Source organism: Cygnus olor, chromosome 2 (assembly GCF_009769625.2).
Source record: "Cygnus olor isolate bCygOlo1 chromosome 2, bCygOlo1.pri.v2, whole genome shotgun sequence".
Lineage (NCBI taxonomy): Eukaryota > Metazoa > Chordata > Aves > Anseriformes > Anatidae > Cygnus > Cygnus olor.
This window is the reverse complement of record NC_049170.1, coordinates 90,265,843-90,282,983: the sequence shown is the minus strand read 5'-3', so window position 1 is coordinate 90,282,983 and position 17,141 is coordinate 90,265,843. Positions and strand designations below refer to the sequence as shown.

Genomic DNA, 17,141 nt, shown 5'->3' with positions numbered 1-17,141 from the left:
AAAACCCCTGTAAGTTTATTGATATGGTTGGCAGTCCTTTCCTGACACTGTACAATATCATAGACAATATATTAAAAAAAAAAGGGGGGGGCAAAAAAAAAAGCAAAAACAAAATGAAAACAATCTATGTATAAAATGTGTGGAAGTGGTTAAAGTCAGTGTATTAGCAAAGGTTTCAAACCATATTATATTCTCTATTGCAACATCTCTCTTAAGCAAATAATTGGTAACAGGTTATCCTTTTTAAGCACCCTAAAAAGCAAAATACTAGTGCTTTGAACTACTGAAATAATAAAACTGCTGAAAGAACAAGTATCATACATAAAACTATGGAACAAAACCACCACAAACCCTTCTTGAAAGAATAACTATTAAAGTAAAACTAGAGAAAGGATATATATTTCACTTATTACTGGAACACTAAGACCACTAGTGTTTCACTTCAAGTATGGACTGAAGATTTTTCTCTGTTCTCAAACTTCTGAGTATTATCAGGCACTAAAAAGAGCCCAGAAGCAGTGCTTTGACTGCAAAACCAGACTCATTTATTTAGGTTTGGACAACTTGCCAAATCAAGTTAATGAATAAAGCTTCACTCTGAGGAGCAAATTTGCTCCTCTTTGTCAAACAGTGTAGTGATAAGACAAGGGGGAATGGCTTTAAACTAAAAGAGGGGAGATTTAGATTAGATATAAGGAGGAAATTCTTTCCTATGAGGGTGTTGAGGCAGTGGCACAGGCTGCCAAGAGAAGCTGTGGATGCCCCATCCCTGGAGGTGTTCAAGGCCAGGCTGGATGGGGCTTTGGGCAACCTGGTCTGGTGGGAGGTGTCCCTGCCCACGGCAGGGGGGTTGGAATTAGGCGATTTTTAAGGTTTCTTCCAACCAAAACCATTCTGTGATTCTATGAAATATGCATATCAAAAGCAGTCATGTTTTTTGTGCAATCACCTATTTGTTACAGCTTTCCCAGGCTTAATGCTAAGGTTTGCCACATCTATTCTTCAGGTCATAACCAAGCATCCTATTTTTTCATACCATAATAAAACAAATTTACAGGCAGGGCAGTGTTAACTTTCTAGTGTTACAAAATGCATATACATATATGCAAATATTTTGAAATGTACACATATTTTATATGCAAATACATATACTTGCTAGTGAAAGAAAAATTCTCATAACAACTTTTCAGTTATTTTTCGGTTTATGTCTATCTAGAGTAGCAGACTTGAAGAACACTATGCCCATACTGCAAACTTAATATGAAGCTTTGAAAAACCTCTAAGATAGTTCACTAAGTAAATCTCCTATCACTTTCAAAAATAAAATTAGAAATATCATTAGGATCTATTCAGAAAACAAAGACGAAGAGGTACTGAGGCTTCCACACAAGGAGATAATGCAATTCATCTGTCCCAAGCTACCTTCTTCCTCTGACTTCTGCCAGAGCAGAAGTGGGTGCTCACACACACTCTCAGCTGCCACAGCAAATCAAACACACCAGCTGAAAAGATGTATGCTTGGTTTTGAATCACAGAAAGGAGAAAGAGGTGCAAGGAGAACCCTCAGAGTCCTGTTTCAATAACAAAAAGGGAAGTGCTTCTATAAAGCACTCCTCGGGTGACATGGCAAAAGCTTCCCAAGCCTGAGTTAGGGTTAACTTTCATCACGCTGATGCTGGCTTTTGTTCAGAAGGTTGGCAAATGAGATAACATCGGTCTCAGCTTCATCAGCTTCCATAAGAGGACTCTTGGGATCCAGATTCCTCACCATGCCCAGCTTCCAGCTCTAGCTTGACTGAAAGCAAATGTCTGTGTTACGACTTATAAAAATTATCTGACTTTTTGTTTTCTTTGAAGTATGAGACATATATACCACCTTGGGTGATTAAACAGGACTAAATGATAACAGCTTTACCAAGTACGTGAGCAAAAATATGGAGAATTCCACACTTTTTATTTTTAAACACTCTTCCTTTTATAAAGCCTGGCACCTGCAAATTATTTTCTTTCCATCTGTCTCGCACGCACCCATACCACTCCTCCCCAAACACACACATACCGGAAGAGATATCAGGGTGTCAAAAAGATCAGTAACACTTTTTAAATAGGTCACAGTGATCATGTAATTTTGGTATAACAGCAGTCCTACATGCACTAAGATTCAGATGTCCATGGAGACGTCCAAGATAAACTTTTCAGTGCACAAATCAAATGAAGGTAAGACCTTCTGTGAAATGAGTTCCTAGTAGTTCTCTGCTTATCAGGTGCGGCCTGGGACTATGTAAGCATTTGTGATGCTCAAGCTTACGTGACTTAGTTTTCCCCAGCATTTAGAGAACACTGAGCAGCTTCCTAAAAAGCCTCCTACAACATCGACTCATGGAATCCGTGTTTCAGATCCTCATCAGTACCAGAGTGACAGCAATCCTTACTTTTGATCAAGAATGATAGGCTGAAAGGGTTAGAAGTATGTTCAGCAGACCCTGAACATGGCTATGGTAAGTACTCAAGGCTCAGAAACCCATTTTTTAAACAGACGGGTCCAGCAGTGCTCCTGAGCTCACACACGGCTGCACGTAAAAGTCTCCCTACAGCCTGTTTTCCTGGAAACCTGGATGTGTGGCTCCAAGATGAGACTAGACCAGATCCCTCACCTACATCCTCCAAACTCACCTGAAACATGCCATTCTTGCCATACACATGTTTAAATTGCCTCCTTTGGGAATAAAAAGGGTTGACCTTCCTAGAAGTCTGTAGCTACCAAGCTACAGACAGGTTTTCAGCAGCACTGACCAGGACAGGGGAGCAGCTAGCAGAGCAGAGCAACCCACATTTCCTTTCATTTGACCCTTCTCTGTTGCCCTGCTCCAAACCTGAGAACAAAACACCTTTGACCAAGCCACTGCTTTGGTCACGGGTAGGCCGTTACTCTGTCACTATTTAACGTGCGTTTTGGTTTCATTATTGTCAGAACGAAATGTATTTGGGATGTAGGATTTGAGAATTATCCAGCATCTGGGACTTGCATAATTTTTAGCCAAGTAATTGCCATGGTCATTTGAAGAGCTGAACCCTCAGAAGCATGAGATCATACTCAGCAGCGATTTGACTTGCATCATAGATCAGTTCCAGGTTGCTGTTTCAGTTCTTTGGGAGCAGCAGAGACAGAAAAAGAAGGGGAAACAGTTGAAGGGAAAACAAAAAACAAAACCAACCACCCAACCCTTTTTTTTTCCTGAAGTAACCACAACGGATTACTTCCAATTTTTTTGGAAGTCAAGAGTAACTGCAGGCAAAATCAGTAGATACAACGATGCCCTAATGAGGGGCAGCAGTTCACAAAGGCAGTAAAATAAACTACTGTATAACATGATCCTTTGTAGCCCGGAAAACTAAACTGAAACGCACTGTGGTAGCTGTGTAATGTCTGACGGGAACGGTTCCTATGTATTTAGCCAAGGGAAATGTAATCGAGATTTGACCCTTTCAACTCATCAGAGTATTATTTTTGAAGATATGAGTGTATTAAGAGTACTAAAATCACACTGACCTCTTACTTTTGGTGTTATTTTCCCTAATGTTAGAAAGAGTTTCATGGTAGGCTTTTGCAGCACTTGACAAAGAGCATTTACTTAAGCATCTAAATAGCTCCACAAAAGAGAAGTATCATAGAGCAACTGTATGAGGGGCACAAAAGACATTACCACAGTGGTCATGGAAATAACAGATAAAAGTATTTTTCTCTATTTTCCAAGGTACTGCATAGGCACATTTCCTTTAATAAAAGTAAAACGTCTCACAATATCTGGAAGTCAGAACATTTTAGGTGTCCACATATGGATTTAGTTGTATAGTTCTTGGCTCTGAATAATAATAATAATAATAATCATCATCATAAAGTTTTCCCAATGCTACAGAGCAAATTAAGAGTCTTGATAGCCAGTCCCCTGCTTTAACCAGGAAAATAAGATCTCAGAACCTGGAAGGGAATGGATTTCAGGATTGCTGCCAGAAATCCCTCTCTACTACCTCTGAGTAGTAAAGCAGATCTGCCTACATACGTAATGCCAAACTCAAAAGCTCTGCAAGCTGAAAGTCCTACAACTCCTATCCATTCCTGAGTCATGTTTCTTCTAGCCTGTATCCACAATACAATTCATAGGAAGACCAGTGCATTCCTGAATATTTCCTTGGAGAGCCTAGACAGTCTCCCACAAGTTAACTTTTCCATAGTCCACCTGTTCAGGACGGCACAATAGAGGTTCAAATGCAGTTTAAGGTATGGAGAGGAGCAAGAGTAATCAAGCAACAAAAGAAAGGCCATAGCCTGGAATCTGCTACAGTTTCACAAATAAACACTTCACCTTCTGCAGATCAACAGTAAGCTCAAGTTCTGGTCCCTCTAGGACAAACAGAGGCAGCCAGCAGCTGCAGCTTAACTATTTTCTAACACTTTCCCCCAGCTGCAGTGGGTGAGACCATGCTGTACAACCAGTGCTCTTCAAAATCCGTGCTCTGGCAGTATTCCTCAACAGGATGCTGGGCAGCATGGGCTCTGGCACCTTGAGCTAATATGGACAAGAACATAAATAAATTGCAACAGAATTAATAAAACCACTACTCTGATTAAGCTAAGTGCTTTAAAAAAATACATTGTGCCAAAGACCACAACTCCAGAATAAAAATAAAAAGCAGAAATGATCTGTTTTGTTGAACGTGCACAGAGATTAGCTGTATCAGACTACAAATACCTAACTAAAAGGGCAACAAAAGCTGCATGAGGGAATGACAGAGCACCTAAGCTTGTAGAAGTGACCCATGCTAGATAATAGGTGGAATCACTTTCTGAAGACACATAGATCTGCTCAGCATTGTGTACTCCCAATCTTATCCTCAGTCTGTTCATAGCCATCTGTACTCAACAATGTCTGCTAGGTGGTGCTGTGGGATGGCTTTTCTAAGGCATAGAATCAGCTTTTTTTTTTTTCTCGTCTCCTCACTGATGGCGTTTTGTTTTTTTTTTCCCTCTACATGAGAACAGTTGTAGTGTCTTCTGCTTCTTGGTTGTACTAAATGGGCACTGTCTGGTCTCCTTTCTTGTGATTTACTTGCTGCAAGCATGCAGTGGCCACTGCTGATTATGCTGCTTCTCCCGAGCAGTCAGAGAAAAGGCATGTACCTGAGCGGTCACCGCATGTGTCTGCACCCACACAGGAAAGGAGGAACCTCAGGTGAAAGCAGAAGGCTTTAATATATACTCAATAGATTTCCAAACTTTAATTTTCCTTTTGTTTTGAAGATACATTATATTTAAGCAAATTATGTTTTTATTGACAAAGCAGGATTTAAAGTTAAAACTCACACACACAAATTAGCAGCATGGTTTCAAAGGAAAAGGTAAGCCTAAAACCTCCTGAGTCTGCAAGAATTAGTAAAATATTACCCTTTTTTCCTTTCAAATTGCAACTCATTTCCACAGGGAACGGCTTTCTAGTGAAAAAAGCTTTAGAAAATAACCCCCTGAAAGGGGAGGTAACTGGAAGGATGCTGTTTTAGACTTCATTTTCATTCTGGAGCTAAATAACTGAATTGGCAGGATGTTATCAGTGCTCTTGTATCCATAATATCATATCTAGTACAAACTGGGATCGAACTGCTCAAACCTGTCAAAACGCGCTGTGCTCATGACCTGTAGCGGAGGGCAAGTCACTACCCTTATTTGTCAATCTGGTGATGTCCATCACATCTGTTCCACATAACATCATATTAGTTTAGCCAAAGATGACAAATAATCCTAACCCACCCTTCTGAGCAAAAGGGAAGGAAAACAGAACAACCCCCCAGATGAGTAATTGCAGGATTAACCACATCAGGTGATGACGTCAGGTACGACTTGCGTTCAACTTTCAGGTCCTGTCCCATGGCCCAGCTCCTTGGGTTGTTCTTGGAGTACCTGCTGCTTGTGTATGCAACCCAAGCTAGTAAATGACATGGCTATCTTGATGCATACAGCAGTTTCTACTTAGTAAATGGACATTTTCTGTCTGATACTCTGCTCTGAACTTGGATCTTCCACTGGCGCAAACAGAATTTGGGCATTCGCCTTGCATCTCCTCTGTCAGAAGGGGATGACAAGGAAAGGAGAAAGGGTATCGTGCAAGGCAGCAGCGAATTTTGAAGTCTACCAGGACTCTAAGCAAGTTTGGCAGCAATCTCTCTATCAGATTTGCAGCTTCTACAGATGGCCAGCTGAGTAAATGACCAGGCAGCGCAGATCTGGAAGCAAACATCTTCAGGTCTACCCCATCCTTCCCTCCACTGACACCCAGAATCCACACTATGGGGGACCCTACAGCTCCTCTCTGCACAGAAGAGCAGCCCAACAGACATCAGATGAGGAGAGCACATAGAGGGGAAGCTAGTGCACAGTAAGGAAGACAAAAAGAAGTGACACAAGAGTAGAGCACTACAAACCACCAAGAGTCACGTGGAAGTTATACCACCAGAGACACAGAGGAGAAAGTGCAAAAAGTGGAATTCTGTTCACTGTACTTAAAGGAAAACAGGGTGAACAGAAACAGCCCACGTGGGATTAATCATTTTGAGGCAATCCCATACATTAATACCTGCTGGGGTCTCTTATCCAATTTTCCTCTTTTGTTCACATTTTGCACAAAAGGCTGTAAATATGCAAAGCTCTACTATGGAAGTATTCACACTGTGAGTTAGAGGAGCTGCTTTTCCCTACAAAATCATAACAATAAGGTGCTTAGACAATGACACAGTGAAATTTTAAGTGCTGTGCAGGAAAAAAATAAGGCTTCTGAAGAGGATGCTTTAAATTTATCACTAAAGGATACAGCTACACACTGCTGGAAATGAAAGAAACCAAACATTTACTATAGTACTGTGTCTTTTAATGAGAAGAGGAAATTCAAAAATAAAAGGGTCCAACCTGAAAAAAATCCACACTGATTAAGGTATTAACAGTATTTGTATATTGAGCAACACATTCTTGCTTTTTATTAATGTAATCTTCAAGGAGGAAAACAGTAGAGGGAGGTGGGGCAGGCAAGTACGGAAGTATCTGAACTCCTCGTCCAGTTGCTGTGATCAAAGAGGATCACAATATTGGAAGAGAGTACTCAGCAGGTCCAGATGAAACACATTTCAGTGTGCCATGGGAGCTAGTTAGAGAACCTGCTGGTACGCTGGAAACTATTTTGAAAAGACTTTATATGGTATAAACCACTACTAGAGGACTGAGGAAAAGAAAAAACAACACAGAGAGCTTTTCTTTTGATCTTGATCTTATGAAAAGTACTTGAAGTCCACATATTTTACCAAACATCTTCCCTCCTGAGCTGAAGAGGCCAAACATAAAAGCTAAGAGATAACAAAGATGAGTACTAGGGCAACAACCTAGTGCAGTAATTTTCGTGACCTGAGCTGGTAGGAACTCAGAGGCTTCTTGGGATGCACTACCTGCTGAATATAAAGCCATCACATACGTTTCACTACCTGCTGAATATAAAGCTATCACATACGTTTTGATGGTTTCAGTTTTTGATAGAATATTATTATTATTATTATTATTATTAACCACTATCCAGGTATCTTCAGCTAGTAGCTGTTGCTTTAAAAAATGACTATATCTAAATAAAGGAATGACGAGCATTTTTGAGAGATGCCAGAAGGACAGATATGGTAACAATTAGTATCAGGTTCAGCTTTCATCTATATATCTGTCTTTAACGCATATAATCTGTCCCTCCACTCCCTCATGTTCTTCCCCCAGGGCTGTAAAATCCAAACGCCAATTTTCCACATGAGGGACTGAGGCACAAAGGGATTTGGAGACTGGTTCAAGAATGTGCCTGGACTCTGGATTCAGCCTCAATGTCCCAAAGTATGGACTCCTTCCATAGTTGGGTCATTCTTCCAGGCTAAGCTACAAGCAAAACACTGGAATATTAACTGCTGTATTGGCTGAGCTGTGTCAGATCTGGTTTACATGATGCTGTGAAAAATGCTGGATACCACCTTTCCTGTAGGCAGGATTCCACTACTGCACTATATGTATGGCAACTAAGACAGTGACTAATTTAGGAAGAAAATCAAGATGAATTTAAGAAGAAAAATAAAGACAAGGCTGTACTGATTAATTCAGTTTCTGTCTCAATGGGTTTTCTAGTTCCAGAAAGATAGGAAATTCAGACAAAAGATGCAGAGAGAAGGTTAAGCAGCACAGGTCAACAGAAAAAGATACGCCCGCATGAGTAGACACAGAGTACACAGTGGATTCAATTCAGACTTTTAGAGGAGTATGAGATCCTTATGCAGCCAAAAGTTTGAACAGAGTTTGTGTGGAATTTCTGCTGTTGTTTCCTTACAAATTGCATTTCTGTAAAATCCCATAAAAAGGGTAAGCCCAAACAGTGCAGTTCCTCTCAGAAATCTTTAATAACAATTCAACAATCATCAGAACAGAGGGGAGATGATGCAGCAACTTGGTAACTAACTCTGAGGCTCCAAAAGTTTACTATAAACAGTGAGAAAAAATGAAGCAATTAAAAGCATCTTGCCCATATCTTATAAATTAAACTACGCTTGTCACAGGCTGAGTATCTTGAGGATATTGTGATAAATTCATAAGGTAAGCCCAAAGCTCTGTTAATATAAAGAAAGACTGCCTACATTCTTCAAACCTGAGGGAATAAATGAAAATTAACCATAATGCCTGCTAACAGTCATAAAGAGCCAGCATCTTTAAACACATCAAAGAATGCAGAAAGCTGACCACCTCCTTTCTTCCTACAAAACTGCATGAGCGGTCTCAGCATACATATCTATGCTTTCTGCTGGCAGAACAACCAAAAACCTGTCTCCAAAGCTCAGGACACTTAATTAAGCTTCAGAGCATCTGGATTCCAGTAGTTTTTTCCTTACACGGGTCTCACTGTGTGGGGGAAGAGGAACAACATAACAATTGGGCAATAAATACAGATGAGGTACCTGTCTGTAGCGCTTTCTGCAAACATGCCTATTCACTATGCTTTGTTCTCTTATTTTTTTTGCGCTGATCTTGTATACTTCTCTCCTGCCACATGTGATGCATGCCTTGATCCCCCCACTCACCAGGACTCATAGCCCCACTGCACACCAGAACATCTGGTGCCCATCTTGAACACAAGCGCTTGTCCAGCAGCTTGCTGAAACGAGGCATGGGAGACCAAGGGGAAATGAGGACAGAGTACAAAGGGGTTTTTGCTACCGTCATAAGCCTACAACTTTGATTTTCAATGCCCATTTACTGGTAAGTATTAAGTACATAAACCAGAATCAGTCATCTGATAGATGAGCACTGTAGTAGGTTTAAAGTACAGCTGTACTCAGTAATGCTCATTTCAGACCGAAGATGGCTGATGCCCTGCTCCTGGGCTCCTTTACTGCTGTCCTTTCAATCTCAGATGCTGTAAAATTTGGTAGTATTAGTCTGAGTTTTGGAGATCAGGACTCGGGGGAGGATTGCTGAATAGCTTCCTACCAGGATGCCAACACTCAGGCCACATGCAAATGTGCACACAAATATGCACTCCCTGTGCCCTTCCATGTCCCACGGCTGCAAAACTGAAAGCAGCTAAGGTCTTGTGACTGGACACTGAATTACTGACTGGACATGGGAAATCATTATGATAATAAAATCCGAGGAAATTAAGAGGAAGTGCATTAATTGCATTTCCTGGACTTCTGCACACACGTATTTTACAGTTAGAGTAAAAAACTCCACCTCATCTGAAGTTCCGAGTTAACAAATTTTGAATTTGGTAGCATTTGGTAACCAGATGAGCTTTCCTCGTTCTTCATCAAAACCTCATAGTAGTCCACCTGCCCTCCACCAAGCACGAGACACTGCCAGAAAAGATGCATCCCTGCATCACGTAAGAACAACAGAGACCAGAAGATTTGTAACCCTGCAAACTGAAGCATTATGCATCTGAGCTCATTAAACAGTTCTTCCAGAGAAAAATCAGTCACAACCGCTTCTTTTATTTTCATAACGTGCTGCATTCCCTTAAAATGCAGTTTACTAAAATCTTGACTGAGGACTAATGGTATTTCTACCTGCAAAATAACAACTTAACTATCCCAAAAAGTTTGGCATAATGATAGCAATGTGTTTCATACAGGCCAAGTTGATTTCCGTGTTTAGATATACGCGAGTATCTCAGGGAAGCACTTTTTGCATCTGATGGCACATACTATAAACTTGGATTACAATCATCTGCTTTTTATCCTCGGAACAACTCTTTTGTATTTCTTCCTCTTTTCCATCTGACAATTTATGGCTGAAAATTTGCTGCTTTTCTTGTTCAGATTTTATAGTCAAGGACCTTTCAAACTGGTGGCTTCGTGCAGGCTGAGAAGACAAGTAGGCTCCATTTTCTTTCCCTACATGCCTCACTACAAACAAGCTTTCCACCTGCATCTTTGCCTTTCATAGTAATGCTGGACTTAATGCTTGTTAAAAAATACTAGTAGCCAACAGCAAACATTAATAGCTAGGACCTGAGGCACACTTGCCCACAAATGTCAATGGTAACAGATCTGTGACTGAACTGCTTCAGTGAAAGAGAACAATGGTATTCTAAAAGCTAGCATCAATTTTTATGTTTTCTCTCTCTTTTTTTTTTCCTCCTCCCCACTTAATTCTAGTATTACAATTTCTTTTTCTTCATGCCTTTCATTTGCAACAAGAAATTTGTACATCTACAAAGATACATGGTATTTTCTGGAAAATATTTGGATATATTTCACTCACTGCTAACAGGACATTTTCTCATACATGCTTGAGAATAGATGTGATCAAGTGAAAAGTTGAGCCTGAACATTCACCACATTGTTGGCAGTTAATCATTACATTTTCTCATTCTCCACTTCAAATGAGTTGAAATAAGATCTCTGACATGATATGGGGGAACTGTGTGCTTTCTAAGCATCATCTTGATCTACAAGAATTCATTTTGAACATAGAAAAACAGGTATTTATCCCTTCAAAATACTTGGGAGTGAATGCAACAGGCTGAGCTGAAGAGATAACTACCGCTGCGGGACTGGACTACTGCAAACAGCCCAATTTGATGGGATGCCTTTGAAACTCATCTACAAATGTGGTTGGTAAAAAAGAGTACTTGAAGCAGTCTGTCTGCTAAGTCAGACAGAACACAGCGAGCACATAATGTAGTCTGCACTGGCTGGCTTATCCTATTCCAAGCTTATTGCAACATCCTGATTCTTATCTTCAAAGCACTAATTAAATACAATTCAAAATAAACTACGCTCATGCAACAGTGTAGTTACAGATTCTTAGTGGAAGACCAAGGGAAGCTTTCCACTGACTTTGGTAAGCATTGGCTCAGGCCCCTGAAAGGCAGGAAGTAGAAAAGTTAATTTCCTATAAATCCAGGATTTTCTTTCTCCGGTACACAACCATTTTCATAACAATAGTTCAATGGCTAACTGCATATCAGATTAGATTTAAGAGCCAGTTCCTGAGCTGACATGAATGTTCACAGTTCCACTGAACTCAAAGCAGTCGTACCTCTTCACCCCAGCTCAAGTTCTTGAGCATGGGGCAGGGCAGAGCATGGGGAAAGCACACTGACTCGAGGGGAGAGTCGTCACTTCTAGGAGGCAAAGGAGCTTGAGGAACCAAAACACTGACACCTAATGGACATTTCTACCTGGGACAGATATAAAAACAGAACAAAAATACAGGTTTATTGGACTTGTTGCTGGAGGTAAGAGACAATGCAATCTATGTTGTTTGTACATTATCTGTATATGGAGTCTCATTAGTCAAAGGCTGCGAAGGAGTTCATTAACCACCAAGGCAGCAGATTGGAAAGATGACAGCATACGAAATTAATCAAAGTTGGTCTCTGAGCTGTGCAATTGCTCTTGGATGCTTAAGTTTTCTATCAGGTCAGCTTTTCTTCTAAACATATTAAGAATAAAGTGCAAGAGAATTCTACAGCACTACCTTCTGCTCAAAAATTGGGCATATTCCTGTGCATATTCCATTTCATCATCCACCCAATGTTAACTCAAAACAGGCCATCCATACACAATGATTTACAAAATATATCATCAGAAACGTTCATGAAATGCAAATACATGACATTTCCAAGAACCTCATCATGAAAGTAAACCATCCATCCTCTATTGGTGAATTCATTTAACATGTTTTGGTCTTCTGTGGTACTCAAGCTAATATCTCCAGTCTTATTCAGATCTTTTAATTCCCTTTGGTTTGTAACTTTCTCCATGGCTATAAATCACTTTACCGTAAGATCTGTAGATTCAGTTTAACATCTGTTTGTATAGGATTTGGTGAGAAATTTCTTGAGGAAAAGAAAAGCCCAAATTCAAGCTCTATGATATTCTCTGCTTTGTTCATGACTTCAGTTGAATGCACGCATAAAGGGCTTGTGAAACACACTGATTTAATCAAGTGCTTTCACTGAGTATTTGCCTCTACATACCTTAAATGACTCACTTGTAAAATTAGGTTTAGTGCTTTGTGTAACTAAGAATATTATTTCTCTCAAAATTCTAATAATTCTAATAATTCTAATAATTCTAATTCTGACTTACCAACCATATAGATGTTTCACAGTAACCTCACAGGTAAGAGCTCTAGTGAACTTTTCTCTTGAAAACAGCAATTTTATTTTGAAATTAACGAATTCATACACTACAGCTATGTCCTGTTCGAACACTGATTTCAAAACAAAAGGGAAAAAAAAATATTTGTCTTCTTTTGGATTGGATTATATTTGAAATATTCAAAAAGTCACTATTCAATACAAAGGGAAGCAAAAGATTCACACACAGGGACAACTTGCTAGCTAAAATTCATATTTAACCTTGCAATATAGGACCCAGACAGAAGCAAAGTAGAAAAAAAAATTAAAACAAGATGTGAGATAGGAATCTTTAATCAACCTTGTTGTGTCAGCCTAGGCCTAGCATTCTTCCCAATCTTGTGAGGTTACCCAGCTCCACTTTGAAAATGGATTACTTTCCACTGAAAACAATGCCAAAAAGGAGCTTTAGCTCCCCTGGGGAGAATTAGAATGGCCTGGATCATCAAATGGGAAAAAATAATCATTATCAGTAGCAGTCAGAAACGGAGGGGAAAAAAAGGTGAAACCAGACTCAAGATGTGGAATGCTTAATGTCTTATACATTTGAAGACCAGCATGAAGTGGCAAAACCTTGCAGGTTTGTGATGCAAAGGAACTTTTGCTTCCTTTACTGGATGATATAAACAGTTGTTTTTTCTCAACATGTTTTGTTCAGAAATGTAGTTTTTGTAAACAACTCGGTAACCAGTCCTGGAGAGGGTAAGGCACAGCACTGTGTGCTTTCTGTTAACAGTTCTGAGTGAATACCAATGCACATGAAAGATAATATATATTACCTCATACATGCTAACAGATGAAAAACACATTACAAGGACTAAATATGGCTTAGCACTTCTACATCTCTAACCTGGTGTCCCCCGTTTTGGGTAAGAGAAATTTTCCAACAGTCCTTGCCATCACCATCGAACCAAGCCTACCTGCAGGTGATCCAACAGAGAGCTCCAGGGGGCTCTGTGGTGCCAGCACAAGCGCCTCAGGTCCCTTTGCAACCAGGCTAAACATAACTTGCAATTTGATACAAAAACTTAATTCTAATTTCAACTGCAGCCGTGTACAGCCGGCAGAAAAACCAAGGAAGTGGTAGAATATCATTTCCCAGATGCTGCGAGGTTGAATCTAGGTTTGGGTTATAGCACGTGGTCAGTTAAAGCAAGATCGTTCAAAGGTTAGTTTACTTAAAAAAATAATAATAATAATTAAGGAGCAATTCTGAAAGCACTGTTAACTAACATTCATTGACTCATTGTTTGGGGGTTTTGTTTGTTTGTTTTTAAGCAAACTATCTTTCATGAATGTTCCATACTACCAATGAATGCTGAGAGAAAACTATTGACACAGATACTTCCTATACATGTAACTCCTAGTTTATATAGGATGATCACGCCCTTGGCCATGCTATAAGCCCTCTTTTGTAGTAGTACAGCAATACACTGCTGACTTCAGTTAGGGATTACTGGTCTCTGGACACAAACAGAATGTAATCATACACCTACAATTAAGTACATACTTGAATGCTTTATTAAATGGGGAAAGACTAATGAATTGCTGCGTACCTAGCTAATGATGAAATAGTAGTGATACATATATTGAAATTGGGGTTATCCTGTGGATGCAATGCACCAGTGATCTACTAGCCACTGACGACTGGGAAGCAGTGCACAGCGAGGCTCTGAAAGGCCACTGGCACGCATCAGCATGGTCACACATGGGTGCAGGTGTCTTGCAATGGCCCTGAAAGTCTGGGATTTGCTGACAATGTTCTCATCCTTAAATAGGATGGCAGAAGCTAACTTAAAGTTTCCAATCTAATGCCTATGTAATACCAGTTTGAATCAGAGGCTCTTTCTCCACTAGCACGAGTCATCTAAGATTAACTTTCCTCCCTTTTTTCAGTTCCTCACCCTGACGCCACTGGTGCCTTTAACCTTCTGTAAGGGCAGCAGCGCTAGTGCAGCCACACTGCTTGAATTTTAACCACCTCACCAATAACTTTGTTCAGGGAAAATTTAAACTACAACGTTAAAATTAATGTCACTATCCAATAATCCAGCTATATAAAAATTTATTGATGCTTAGGGAATAAAATCAGAGTGGAACTATCAATAGTAACACATATAATGGTGACAATCTAGAAAGGCTTTTAGTTAATTGCTTATACTTTTTTTGTCTCACTAATTTTAAATTTTAGTCCCCTCCCTTCCCCTAACCCAGTACAGAAGTATCACTAGGTGCCTAAAGTGGAGCTGGGTGCCAAAATTACAGCTGTCACAGTGCTGAGTGTGACAAACCCTAAGGTCCTTCACTAAATGCATGTCCTGCAGTGGAAAACTGCATATACTGCTCTAAGCGAGGAAGGAGACAGAGGCAGCAGCCCTACACAAATACAGCAGAGCAAGTAACAGTAAAAGGTCAAAACCGTTATAGAATTTGACAGAAAAAATCTGCAGTGGAAAAAATTCAACCACCTCCACTGCTGAGTTTATTAAACCTCATCAGAGTTTTTGAGAGGGCAAGAAGCAATGTGTCCAGCCACAGCTGTGGCAGCTGAATGACTGCATGCCTTCTGTTTCCTCTTAAAGGGATTTGTCTTGATACTTAATTGGCAAATTTACTATTCCTTTTTGTTCAGCAGTGTTAACAAATTTTCCCTTCCTTTGCTGTAGAGAAGGAACCAGCATAGTAGGACTGCAAGTTAGGCTGTAGGTATGGTGCAGATTCCACAGATTTGTTTTTCACAGAAAGCCCAAACCATCTTAAAATGCATAAAGCAGCTGTCACACCACATTGTGATAGTAAGCCTGTCATACCTTCGATTAACTTCTGGCACACAGACATGGACTTACATCTCTTCCAAGACAGTCAAATAATAACAAAAAAGCAACTTTGATGCTACCTGAAACCAAACCATTCAAAGCACATTGCCCACATTCCTTAGCTGCAGGCACTGAGCCAGGATATGGAGATAATCATTTAGGCTGACCATGGGGGAGGGAAAAAGGAGTTTAAGGACTGGAGAGTTACTCTGGTCAAGTACTCTGGTCAAGAAAATTTAGCCAGAATTTCATCTGCAAGGTAGCAATGCAGACTTGTATCTCCCTGACTATGTGCACTAGAGAATTAAAGTAATTATGGATATCACAGCATTTTTTTTTCCTTTCTTTGCTTGCCCGTTTCATCTGTTCCATAGAAAATAAGAATCCATAACAAGCAAACCATTTCTCTCTCTTCTGGCACTGCTTGCTTTTCCAACTGTGGCTAACATTCCCTGCTTTCGGAGGGCAAACTGCCCAGCGTAACGCCCAGCCAACAGTGGAACACTTTACGTGGGGGAAAATTTTCTCATCATCTCCCAAACATGAACTGCTCATTAACCATGCTCAGCAAGCCCGAGATTTGATGACCACAATTATGATCTTACTTTTACATATCTACCGATATTAGCAGTCAACTCAGATGAATCAGTTCTTTTAATATTGCAGTATCTATTCTTTGTTTGATTGCCCTCTGCAGCAGTGAAATTTGCACACTGCAGAAAAAAATCTGTAGTGGCTAAAAAGCACCCATGGGACACAGACCTCTTTTTTTTTTTTTTTCCTGTCATGAATAGTATTTTTAAGAGGGGAAGGGGGAAAGCAGTAGCATCTCTATGTCACTGCAGTATCCACAAAGCAATTTTCTGTGACTCAGCCACTTGAGGAAAAATGCCTGGACATTATTATTTTTTTTTAAATAATTCTAACTATGGATTCAACTCCACCGAGCATGGCATCTTTCAGGTTGTTAACAATAGCTAACATACCCTGTTCCACTTACTGTATCATTCAGATCTGTCCCAAGAAGGTGGGGAGATGGCAAGAGCAGGAGCAGTCCCTGCGGGACTTAATAGACTTCAACTAAAGTTGGAGTTGCAACAGATTGCAGATTTGTGGCTTTACCTACCCTATAACTCTTCAGGATGAAGTGTAAGCAGAATATACGTTCTTCTTTTTCAACCTCCAACACAGATAGCCTTAAAAGTGGGTTGTTTATTCCATTGGATAATAGCAACTCAAGCGACATAGACTCTGGTATAGGTCTTCGGTTGTTGCCTCCTCATATGTAGGGAACAACAAAGAATCCTCTGCAGCCAGGTACTACTAGACTGTCATCTAGAGCTCTCTAGAGACAAAGAAGGAAGCCATTCTAATTTGTTCTCCCCCCATGCTCAGCAAAGTTGAGCTGTACAGAATGGCTAAGCTGTAGAAAAGCATTTGCATTCACAGAATGCAAAGGGGAAAAAAAAAAAAAAAGAAAAAACCCAAACACACACACCCCAAAAGTGGTCCCAATTAATGTCTTGGTAACTGCAACTGCAATAAAAAAAAAACAAATCTGCTCCATGGTCAACTGCAATGGCAGCACATACAGTAACAAAGGCATCTCTAGTTCAGC

At 40.1% G+C, this 17,141-nt stretch overlaps 1 protein-coding gene across 12 annotated transcripts in view; it reads right to left on the bottom strand.

Annotated features, from left to right (window-relative positions):
• FHOD3 (formin homology 2 domain containing 3) overlaps positions 1–17,141 on the bottom strand; it is a 396,018-nt gene that overhangs the window by 144,378 nt on the left and 234,499 nt on the right. The gene's annotated exons all lie outside the window — the stretch shown is intronic.